Source organism: Sesamum indicum, linkage group LG8, assembly GCF_026168435.1.
Source record: "Sesamum indicum cultivar Baizhima isolate 11 linkage group LG8, ASM2616843v1, whole genome shotgun sequence".
In the NCBI taxonomy this organism is placed as follows: Eukaryota; Viridiplantae; Streptophyta; class Magnoliopsida; order Lamiales; family Pedaliaceae; genus Sesamum; species Sesamum indicum.
In genome coordinates, this window is record NC_142664.1 from 6,666,365 (window position 1) to 6,678,154 (window position 11,790).

Here is an 11,790-nt window from a genome sequence, read left to right on the forward strand (position 1 = left end):
GATGTTGAACCTCGACCATACGAAGCCGAACACTTGAAACCCAACAATGAATACAAGGCTGTGCAACTGGAACCGGACGAGCCAGACAAAACCACCAGAATAGGAGCAAGCATGGGGAACGGAGAGATGGCGATGGTCGAATTCCTAAGAAGGAACGTTGACATGTTTGCTTGGAGCCCCTCAGACTTTACGGGGATTGATCCAGAAATAATTGTACATAGGCTGAACGTCGATCCAGCAGCCCGACCAGTTCAGCAGAGGAAGAGGTCGTTTGGAAGCGACAAGAATGAGATCATCAGGCAGGAGGTCGACAAGTTACTCAAGGCCGGGTACGTATCCGAAATCCAATGCACTGATTGATTTTCTAACGTCGTGCTCGTCCCCAAATCCTTGGGGAAATGGCGCATGTATGTTGATTTTATAGATATGAATAAAGCATGCCCAAAGGACCCATACCCTCTGCCGAGGATCGACGTTATGGTAGACTCGACGCCTGGGTTCGAAATATTTTTCATGATGGATGCCTATCAAGGATATCACCAGATTCATATGGCCGAAGAGGATAGGGATAAGACCTCATTCGTTACTGATAAAGGGATCTACTGCTATAACATGATGCCCTTCGGTCTAAAGAATGCAGGCGTAACTTACTAACGGCTGGTGAACAAGATGTTTGGCGACTTGCTTGGAAAAACAATGAAAGTTTATGTCGACGATATGCTGGTCAAGAGTAGGAGATCGCAGGATCATCTTGAGTATCTCGAACAGGCATTCAGCGTGATGAGGTCGTACGGTATGTAGTTAAATCCAGAAAGTGCACCTTTGGAGTAGGAGGCGGAAAAATCTTGGGGTACATGGTCAGCGAACGAGGAATTGAAGCCAACCCCGAAAAGATTCAGACCATTATGAACCTACGATCACCATTTACTATCAAAATTGTACAGAAGTTGACGGGAAAGATCGCCTCCTTGAGTAGATTCATTTCGTGATCGGCAGACAGGAGCCTCCCTTTCTTTAAGGTCCTAAGGAAAACTAAAAATTTCGAATGGAATGAGGAATACGAGAAAGCGCTACAAGAACTGACAGAGTATATGACGAAGCCCCCCTTGCTCGCAAACCCAAAGGAAGGAGAGACATTGTTCTTATACTTGGCCATGTCAGAAAACGCAGTCAGCTCGGTGTTGGTGAGCAATGAAGGAGAGAGCCAAAATCCAGTATACTACGTAAGTAAGATGCTCCAAGGTGCAGAGTCGAGGTATACTGAGATGAAAAACTAGCGCTCACATTGGTTATCACGGCTCGAAAATTGCGACCTTATTTCCAATCGCATAAAGTGGTGGTATTAACGAATCATCCCCTGTAACATGTGATGTCGCGACCTGAAGCCTCAGGCAGGTTGATCAAGTGGGCTGTGGAATTGGGACAATATGACGTTGACTATCAGCCTAGGACGGTGCAGAAAGCACAAGTGCTAGCAGATTTTGTGATAAAGCTAGCTAATGATCCTGAGTTGCCTCAAACTGCTGGAGGGCATGGTTCCAAGTGGATGCTGGATGTGGACAGATCGTCAAACGCCAATAATGGAGGAGCAGGTATATTGATTTAAGGTCCCAAGGAAATAAAGATCGAGGTAGCATCCCGCCTATCTTTCCTAGTCACCAATAATGAAGCAGAATACGAAGCACTTATCTTGGGACTAGAACTTGCGCACGAAGCCGGGGCCAGAGTTCTAGAAGCTTTTACGGACTCCCAGTTGGTCGCTTTGCAAATTGAAGGAACCTACGAAACGAGGGAGAAAACAATGACGTCCTACAAGGAGATCGTAAAAAAATTGATGAGCAAATTTGATAAGTGTTCCATTTTGCAGGTGCCAAAAGCAGAAAATGACAAGGCAGATGCACTATCTAAATTCGGGGCTGCGATGTCTGGGATCAAAGATCGCCGAATTACCGCCTTGGTGCGAGAATGACCAGCCATTGCGAATAAGGGACAAGTGCAAGTAGTTTCAGATGCAGGCTCGTGGAAAGGAGAAATCATCAAGTACTTAGAGGATGGCATACTGCCCTCTGATCCTATAGCGGCAAGGAGAGTAAAATTTCGAGCTACCAGGTTGACTGGGGAAACCGCTTTCGGTTTGGTATGTGGGACGGAAGCTATAATTCCAGGAGAAATTGGCGAGGAGTCTCGGCGGATCGCAACGTACGATCTTGAAACTAATCAGGATGAGCGAAATTTCGATCTTACGGTGATCGAAGAAAAGAGAGATGCAACGTACGCCCGAATCTTGCATTACAGGGGTTAATGATGAAAAATCACGATAGAAGAGTTCAACCGAGGCAACTCCAGGTGGGAGATCTCGTGTTGAAGAAAGTGGAGGCCTCGAAAAATGTTGGCAAACTGGAACCGCCATGGGAGGGGCCATACAAAGTGATCGAGATCAGGAAGAAAGGTACGTAGAAGCTGCCAGATATGCACGGACGAAATTTGCCGCGGCCATAGAATATCCAAAACTTGAAGAAGTTCTACGCGTCAAAAGCCATCAACTGCTGGAGGATCGAATTTCTAGTGCCTGTGAAAGGCCATCGACTGCTGGAGGATCGAATTTCTGGTGCCTGTGAAAGGCCATCAACTACTGGAGGATCGAGTTTCTGGTACCTGTGAAAGGCCATCAACTGCTGTAGGATCGAATTTCTGGTGCTTGTGAAAGGCCATAAACTGTCGGAAGATAGCATTCCTGGTGCCTGTGAAAGGCTAATCAGTCGTTTGAAAACTCATATGTCAATGCCTGGGAAAGGTTAGGAAGGTCGCATTTCTTGTATCAGCAAAGGAGATTATTGCATGTCAATGCCTGAGAAAGATGATTAACTTGTACATACTTTAATTCCTTTTGAGAAATTTTAAGAGGCCAAATTTTTCTTTTAATATTGCATTAGTTTGAAATTATGCGTATTTTTCTGCTTACGGTTAGTTACCGAATTTCTTCAAAATGCACTGCACACGCCAACTGAAAACGAGGCATCCAACAAAAAGTGCGATCTGAAAAAGATGCATTGCACACGCCAACTGAAAAAGAGGCGTCCAACCAAAAGTGCGATCTGAAAAAGATACACTGCACACGCCAACTGAGAAAGAGGCGTCCAACAAAAAGTGCGATCTGAAAAAGATGCACTGCACACGGCAACTAAAAAAGAGGCATCCAACACATTGCAATCGGAATAAGATGCGACACATGATATGAAAAGGAGCATCCTATGAAGAATAATGAGAAAATAAGAGGCATCGATGCACGAGCTGCCGAAAGATTGATTCTTTCATTAATGAAGCATCATATACAGGGCAACCTCAAAAAATCACGCCTTTCAAAATCAGTAGTCAAAATTTACAAGTGAAGCATGTCGTAAGCAAATGTATCAATAGGAAAATTACTCGAACAAACCAAGCCCTTATACACAAAAAAGAAAAGAAAATAGATCACATTAGTCATCGGGCTCTATCTCCTCCCGCAAAGCTGCAAACTCATCATCCACGAGATCAGGTTCCGCGGGAAGATCGCCATCAAGCGTGATATCCATGCGACCGCGATCAAAGGATTCTTGAAAGCCACCAAGTTTTTCAATTTGGGCTTCGCATGTTTTATAGCCCTTGGTGAAAGAGTCAGCAGACTTGATCTCTACAGCTGTCTTGAAGGTGTCCCAATTTAAGAAATCGCGAACAGTAGGGACACGGGAGCTAGCTAAAGCTTGATGATGCTCTTCCAGGGAGATGCGACCCGCCTTGCCTTCTTCAAATCCTTGCTTTTGGCCTTCTACCAGGCCGACCTCCCTGCCCACATCAAACCCTTCCTTCCTGCCGCCTTCTCAGCAGCTACAAGTTGGTCTTTCAGCTTTTTAAGCTCCTCAGCCAGAGTCTGAATTTCCTCAACATGAACTCGGTCCATTCTATCCCTATCCGCCAACTTAGATGAAAGCTCCTTCACTTTCTTGTCAGCGGCCATGTGGTCTCATGATATCTCATGCACTTCATTGATAGGTCTCGAAGAAAGGTGCCCGCCTACAAAAACGATCAGAACAGGGAATGAACTCGGTGTGAAATTCGACCATATAACTGAATGCAACAGGTTACTTGCATTAGTGCATGAGCAGCAAATTCCTCTAACCGGGCAGGAATGTTCATAACCAACGACCCTTGGTCACGGGGAAGGATCCCAGCATCATATATGTCCCAAGAGTCTTCCCCTGGTTCTTAGAAGAGGATAGAGCTCGAAGGAGAAATATTCCATCTGGGAACGATCCTGTTCCCCTCCAATTCGGGTGGTTGAACTCGTTCTCCCCTCAGTTCAGCTCGCATCTCCTCCCAGCAAGTAGAAAATCGCTCTAAACAATGGAACCGATCTCGCTCATCTTGCCACTTAGCTTTTTCTGCAGCTTCCCGAGCCATCCTGCTCATAGTTTTCGCCCACCTGTTGTGACCAGTAGGCATTTTCGAAGGTGAAGATTTGGAAGATACAAAAGGCTCTGCTGGTCCTTTCTCCTTTGCCTTCTCGTTATGCTTGTGCGAACCCCACTTCCGTTTCTTCGATTTCTCCCCACTATTGCGGTCACATTTCTCCTTAGGCTCGTCACCCTGTTCTTCGCTCAGATCATCCAGATTTAGCTCCAGATCGGATGAATTGTAGCCGTGTAGAGGAAGGGGAGGGGTCTCTTCGCTATCGACCTGGATAGGATGGTTAGATGCGGGGCTCGCAGGCACAGGGACGCGAGAAGGGGCTGGAACCACAAGCGGGGTCGAAGAAGGGTCGGCAGACGAAGCGACCTGCTTTCCCTTGGCCTTTACTTTGTTTTCGGCTGTCTTCAGCCTCAGAGCAAAATGGGAACTCATGACTATGCTATCTGCAAAATCAAAGGGTTTAGTGAGTAAGTTTAAACAGAGGAACCAAGGAGTATGCCATCAGATGAGAAAGATCACCTAAAGACTCTTCAATGTGGAGGGGCGCTGGAGAGAGCCGAACCAATCGCAACACTTTCTCAGTAAGAAGCTTCTTGGGGTCGTATTTATAAGAGGTCAAACTATTTATTTGGTCGCCCTCCAACCCCCCTCGACCTGTCTTAGGAACATGTTTGTATTTATTCCATTCTAGTTTAAAAGGCCATATTATACCGGGTGGAGGTCGAACAAAAATGAATTTATCACGCTAGGCACAATGTTCGATTTTAAAGTATCCAAATATCTACAGTCGGGCTTGGCAGAGAGGTAGAAGAAGCCTGTATCTCCTGACCGTTTCGAGGTGGTGAAGGAGTAAAGGATCCAAAAGTTATCAAAACTGGGTTTAACACCTATAAATTTCATTACTATGATAAAAAGAATGATGTGAGAAATGGAGGTGGCGGAAATCTGCATAGGGCAGATCTCCAGTTTATTCAAAATCGCGGACAGAGAAGAAACTGAAGGAAGTCTCAATCTGGCATCAAAGTGTTTAATAGAAAAAGCATAGCAACCGGGAGGAGGACGGTGCATGCGATCGAAAGCCCTAGGAATGATAATTTCATATCAGGGGGTATCTAGTATTTTTCCTAATCTTGCGAACAGGGGTTCTGACACTACTAACTATGGCCTCTCAAGGATTCCTAGCAAGCCTATCTTGAAATTTCTCGAGGGTAGAGGGCCCGGCTTGTTTATCAAAAGGAGTTTTCGATGTTTGGAATTTCTTATTCCTTTTAGGAGATGTGGAAAAAGAACCATGACAGACCAGAAGGGGTCGCAGACGACCTGGAGCCAGAGCTCGAACCAGAATTTGAACTAAAGCTTGAAGACATCGTACCTTAGAACAGGATGGCTCTGGAAGCAGCAGATCGTAAGCGAACTCAGAGCTAGAAGCACAGGTCACTGAAGCTTGAATGTGGGGTAAGGAAACATTTAAATGAAGGGTGTATTTATAGGTTCACCTCTCTAGGGAAGCGCGCCACAAACAGAATCACCAGATGATGCCACGTATCCGCCAGATGGGTGAGATCGACGGACGCGACCGTTCTAATTCTTCAAAAGCAATAAATTGCACTTTGAATAAGTGAGGGAGTAATGATGGGTATCTAATAAATATGCTAAGAAATGCCAAAAACACCCTTCATTAAGGGTATTATTGTCTTTTTGCTAAGGATTCGCGCCTCTTCTGTCGGGCGGGTCGGGTCCTCAAATAACAGCCTTGAAGACCCCGACAATCACAACCATCCGATCAGGACGCTGGCCAGCGGGATAAGGCCACGTGGCCCAGTCAACAGTATACAACTGTGCTCTATAAATAGACCCAAACGGCGTAATTAGAGGTAACTGTTCTCCGTTCTTTGAGATCGAACTTTGTGATCGCATACTTTTCTCTCGAGCAACCTAACTTGAGCGTCGGAGGGTCATTGTCGGGGACGTGCCCGACGAGCTCATCGTTCTTGTCTTATTCTTAGGTACCCAAAATCTGGTCTTGGAGGAGTTAGCCATCTGTGACGAGATCGTGTGTCGGGATCGCTGAATTCGAGCCGGATCACTAAGGCTTTCATATATATTAAAGAGAAAATGATCAAAAAAATGTGTATCAAAATTAGCATACCTTTCAGCTCCTGAAAGAATCATGAAAATGAACTAATTAAGTAGAAAAAAAACAGAAACAGATACTAAATCAGAATTATGAGTAACGCACATTAGTGGGTGGAAGAATTTGACCAAATATGCTCAAGTTTTGGATAATGATAGGAAGTTGACTTTTTAGAATAGCTTGGACTTGTGATTGTACTTGAACTTCTTGATGGTTAACTTGTGACTCTTATACTAGCAATCTTTCAGACATCTCCTTGTTATCATTTTTTAATGACTCGACATATGCTCTATGTTCCACAGCTTGTTTCCTCAGTTCTTCATTCTCTTTTTTTAATTCATCATTGATCCCTTCTCCTCTTTTAGAAGGTGGCTTCAAGCCATCCCCACAACCGCGTATTCGAGTTGGTTTTTCTGGCCCAAGCACCTTTACAATGGCTTCACCCTCGTTCATGGATTCTTGGCCTTCACTTGCTTGACTTTGCAATCTAATTATGTCCTTCTCCAGCATGGTTTTGATAATAATTAATGTGGTATAGTTTGCTAATAAAATATAATTTAAGTTACTTACATAAACTTCGTCAGAAACTAGTTCGACCCAAACATTCTTCTTGTTACTATATCGAGTTTTTCTCCATGTTGCAGTTCATGTTGGTTTTTGCTCAGTTTCAGGATCTCATTGGATAAAATTTAAAGTAATCTAATAAAATATTATTTAAGATTAAATTAAAAATTAACTTACATATTCATAGTAATATTGGGCAATTGATTTCGTTCCACAAGTATGAGCCATCTTCAACTTCTCGTGATTCTCTTTGTTTCAGTCACTAATTTTCAGCATTTAGATATTATTTGTATTAAGATTCAATATGATAATAAAAAATAAAATTTCGGAAGGAATTTCAAACATTTTAATTTGAAACTCTTAGATGAGAAAACAATTATGAAAACATGGCCAAATAGAAGCAGAAGATGAAAAATAGCACTTCATGCATAGTTTACCAACATCTAATATAGAAACATGCATGTATATCTGCATATTGCATCATAATTTTTATATTTAAAAATAAAAAAGAAAGAGAAAAACAATGTAAGCTAATTAATACATCCAGATTTCAATCACAATCAAAGAAAACCAATGACATACGCAAACCAAAAAACTAGTAAAGTCACATACTAAAATAAAATGCAATGAAATATGATTTATGCATTAGACAAAATCCAAAATGCATACAATATTATTGATGGGTGTCGAATCCATTAAAAATAATTTTTATGAATACTTTTGTAGAAGTGTAAGTAGGGTCGAATCCACAGGGATTGGTTTTAAATTAAATCCTTCAAAAATAAAAATAATTAGGGGGTTTTTTTTATTGTGAATAAGAATAAAAATAAAAACTAAATTAAACTAAAGAGCTAATAAAATTAGAAGAGATAATTATAAGAAAAAAATATTTCAGTTAAAAACCCTCCTAAAGGTGTTAAACCTGTTGGGTGAAAATGGGTCTACAAACATAAGCTAGGAGCTGACGAGAAGGTTACAACCTTCAAAGTTAGACTCGTGCAAAAGGATCCACTCGATGACCTGGGGTCGATTTTGAGGAAACCTATTCACCTACAGCCATGGCCAAGTCCATTTGGATTCTGCTTGCTATGGCAGCATGGTATGACTATGAAATAGGTAGATGGATCTGAAAATGGCTTTTCTCAATGATTTTATCGAGGAAGAGATCTACATGGATCAGTCGTTAGGTTTCATTTCCCTTAGAGAGGAACAGAAGGTCTGTCGTCTCCAAAGGTCCATCTATGGCCTCAACAAGCTTCACGAAGCTGGAACACACGTTTTGATGAAATCATACGGGGTTATGATTTCGTCAAGAACGAATTTGATCCTTGTATATACAAGAAGATCAATGGGAGCGCGGTACGTACCTTGTGCTTTATGTAGACGGCATCACACTTATTGGGAATGATGTAAGATGTTGGGTGACATTGAAGCATGGTTGTCCACACAATTTTTCATAAAGGATATGGGTGAGGCCTCTTACATCCTTGGCACAAGATTTAGAAGGATTTTAGGGTTGACCCAATCCTCATATATTGAGAAAGTCTTGAAGAGATCCAAGATGGAGAACTCAAAATGAATATTCCTTTCCATGAGGCATCAGATAAGATGTCCAAGAAGCAGTCTCCCAAGACTGATGAGGAACTTAAAAGGATGTTGGATATCCCCTATGCTTCAGTAGTAGGAAGCATTCAGTATGTTGTCTAGTGCACCAAGCCTGATATCACGTACGCTTTGAGCGAGATGAGCAGATATCAGGCATGCGTCGTGGAGGCGCACTGGAGCTCTGTCAAGACAATACTTAAGTACTTGAAAAGGACTATAGATATATTTACGATAGTGGAGAATTGATATTGGAAGGCTACAATGATGCTAGCTTCCAATTGGACGATGATGATGTCAAGTCTCAATTAGGTTTTGTATTCAAGTTGATTGCTGGTGTGGTTGCTTGAAAAAGTTTCAAGTAGGATACCACAACGGATTCCACCGCGGAAGCTGAATACATAGCGGCTTCAAAGGCAGCTAAGGAAGCAGTTTGGATAAAAAACTACATCCAAGACTTGGGTCTGGTACCTAGCATTGCTAATCCTGTAGTTATCTTCTGCGATAACAGCGGGGTGATAGCACAAGGAAAGGAACCGAGATCTCATCACCGGTCCAAGCATATTCTTAGACGCTACCATCTGCTTAGAGAGATGATGAGCAGAGGTGACGTCAGGATGGACCGAGTAGCAAAAAATACAACGGATCCACTTACTAAGCCGATATCGCAAATTGCCCTTACTCAGAATCTGGATAAGATGGGTTTCAGGTCGATGGGTGATTAGCTTTAGTTCAAGTGGGAAATTATTAGAATAGGTGACCTGAAAGCCAATTGGATTGGCATGCTTGTAAACTATTCTTACAATAACTCCATTTTGTGTAATATTATTCAGTGATGAGTATTCGCTATTGGCATTTCATTTGTTGTGCTCATTACAAATATATTTGCGTTTCTGTCAAACATCACAACAAAGCCCATAGACCACCTTGAACAACCATGCAACAGTTGGACTGCACATTGGATGGCGATTATGAAACCAACTGTTTAAGGTTGGGTCTGAAATGTTCCAATTCAAGGACTTGAGAATGGGCATCGAAGTGTTTTATGGGGACTTTCATTAAGAGACACATTCGTTACATGAGTACCGTGTTTCATCGTCGATAGATGTGAGACGTCTATGTGATCTTAATAGGTCGATTCACTAGGTGTCGAATCGACTGAACTGCCTCGTGGGGATCGTCATATAGAAGCCTTGGAGACTTGCTCCGTATGACTTGAGTCCCCGGTTCTGATAGTACTGGAGTAGTCCTCAAACTTGAGAAATAACGGTAGTCATGTTGATGCGATGACTGTATCTTAGATTTGTGCGGGAGGTGATCGTGTCTCAGACATGATCATCATAAGCCTTGTCTACTGCATTAAAAGTATGTAGCAAGGACGGTAAGTTCGAAGAAGAGGATCCGTCCCTTGTCAAAACGTAACAGAGGTATGTCTTATGCACTAGGAGATGAGTTTAAGCTCTATAAAGTTCTGGCCACAATCATTGTTCGAATAAGAAGAGGAGGTTCCTATATCGAGCAATTTGGCGTAACTCGATCTCAAGTATTAAGCATAGATGACTAGTCAAGGATGAGAACCGACGCCCAATTCCATGTCCTAGGCAAAGGTCGGGAGATGGTAGACAGAACGACTATACCCGTGTGGACTCGGGAGCCTAAAAGTTCACATGGATTTTTGCCTAGTCTCTAATACCATGGATCATTGCTAGATGACAATCGATGGGCTTTCTTAATAAAAAAATATTTATTAGATTAGATTTAATTAATAATAGTTTTGGACACTAGCCTTAGTCTGTCTGAAAGGTGAACCTAAAAAGTGGGAATTAACAATGTAAGTAATTGGATTACTTATATATGAGAGAGATCCATTAGATGGATAAGCCCAATGATAAATTGAATGGGATAATTTATATTGGGCTTGCCCTTATTATTTATTAAGTTGGACTTATTATTTAATAAAGGCTTAACCGATTTATATATTTAATTGAATTAAATATATGATGCACTTAATTAAGTGAGCTTTAATTAAATTAAATTTCATTAATTTGGCCTGGTATTTTAATTACGTCAGGAATAGAGGCCGTTAAGGATGGAGTTTTCCGACTTGATAGTGCCAATTGATGCAAGTTGGGAAATCTGCACAGATAGGATCGCATAGCCACTTTGAGGTTCCCTCTGAAATGAGGCATGGAAGGGAGCCACTACGAAGAAGTTCCGGGAGTTATGAAGGAGGGTTCGAGCTCATATTGGTCATGGGTTGAGAACGAGAATTGAACTCTATGAGATCTAATCTCCCGTTGTTCCTCAGTAGCTCAGTGGTAGAGCGGTCGGCTGTTAACCGATTGGTCGTAGGTTCGAATCCTACTTGGGGAGATTTGATTCATTCTGAATTAACGATATTAGAATAAAAGGGGCTCACTTTGACCGTTAAGAGTAGGGAACCTGTTCCCTGTCTTTGTTTCTATCTCATCGTATCCGATTCTGTTTTGCGAGATTTGAAAATGACCGTCAATACCTCGGTGTAGGTCCTGGATAATCCTTTGCTCCATAGCCCTGGGGCTATTTACAACTAGCCAAAATTCTCAAATGTACTAGCACTGCATGAAAGATGCAGTCATCGATTCTCCCGAGAGTTCACAATTGCCGCGAGCAAACATATTAATGACGAGGAAGGCATTTTTGTTATGCTACTAATACTTGTACTTGCTCGCCTATTCTGCCCAAGCCTGGCTGAGGAAGAGTTACGGGGAGTAAAACAAAAAAATACGCTGATGGGCTGGGCCATACCATTAAGTAAGTTAGTGGAAATGATTTGAAAATAAAATTATTGACCAACAAAATCATTTTGGAAAATGCCATGTTAGTCATTCTTTATTTGAAATAAAGGATTATTACCATATGGGATGATTAAATGAACCTAGACATGTTTTAATGCATCCATTCAAGGCATATATATATGTATTAGTTATTTGGAATAACTAATGAATAAATACACGAAAATAATTTCCTCTCCCCCTAACCATTCCACTCGACCTAACCCCCCA

The 11,790-nt window shown here is 42.0% G+C and overlaps 1 non-coding gene across 1 annotated transcript; it reads left to right on the forward strand.

The window, feature by feature from the left end:
* The first annotated feature begins 11,047 nt into the window (after positions 1-11,047).
* On the forward strand, positions 11,048-11,119 carry TRNAN-GUU (transfer RNA asparagine (anticodon GUU)). Its single transcript has one exon. It is a non-coding gene; the product is annotated as a tRNA-Asn (tRNA).
* The last annotated feature ends 671 nt before the right edge of the window (positions 11,120-11,790 follow it).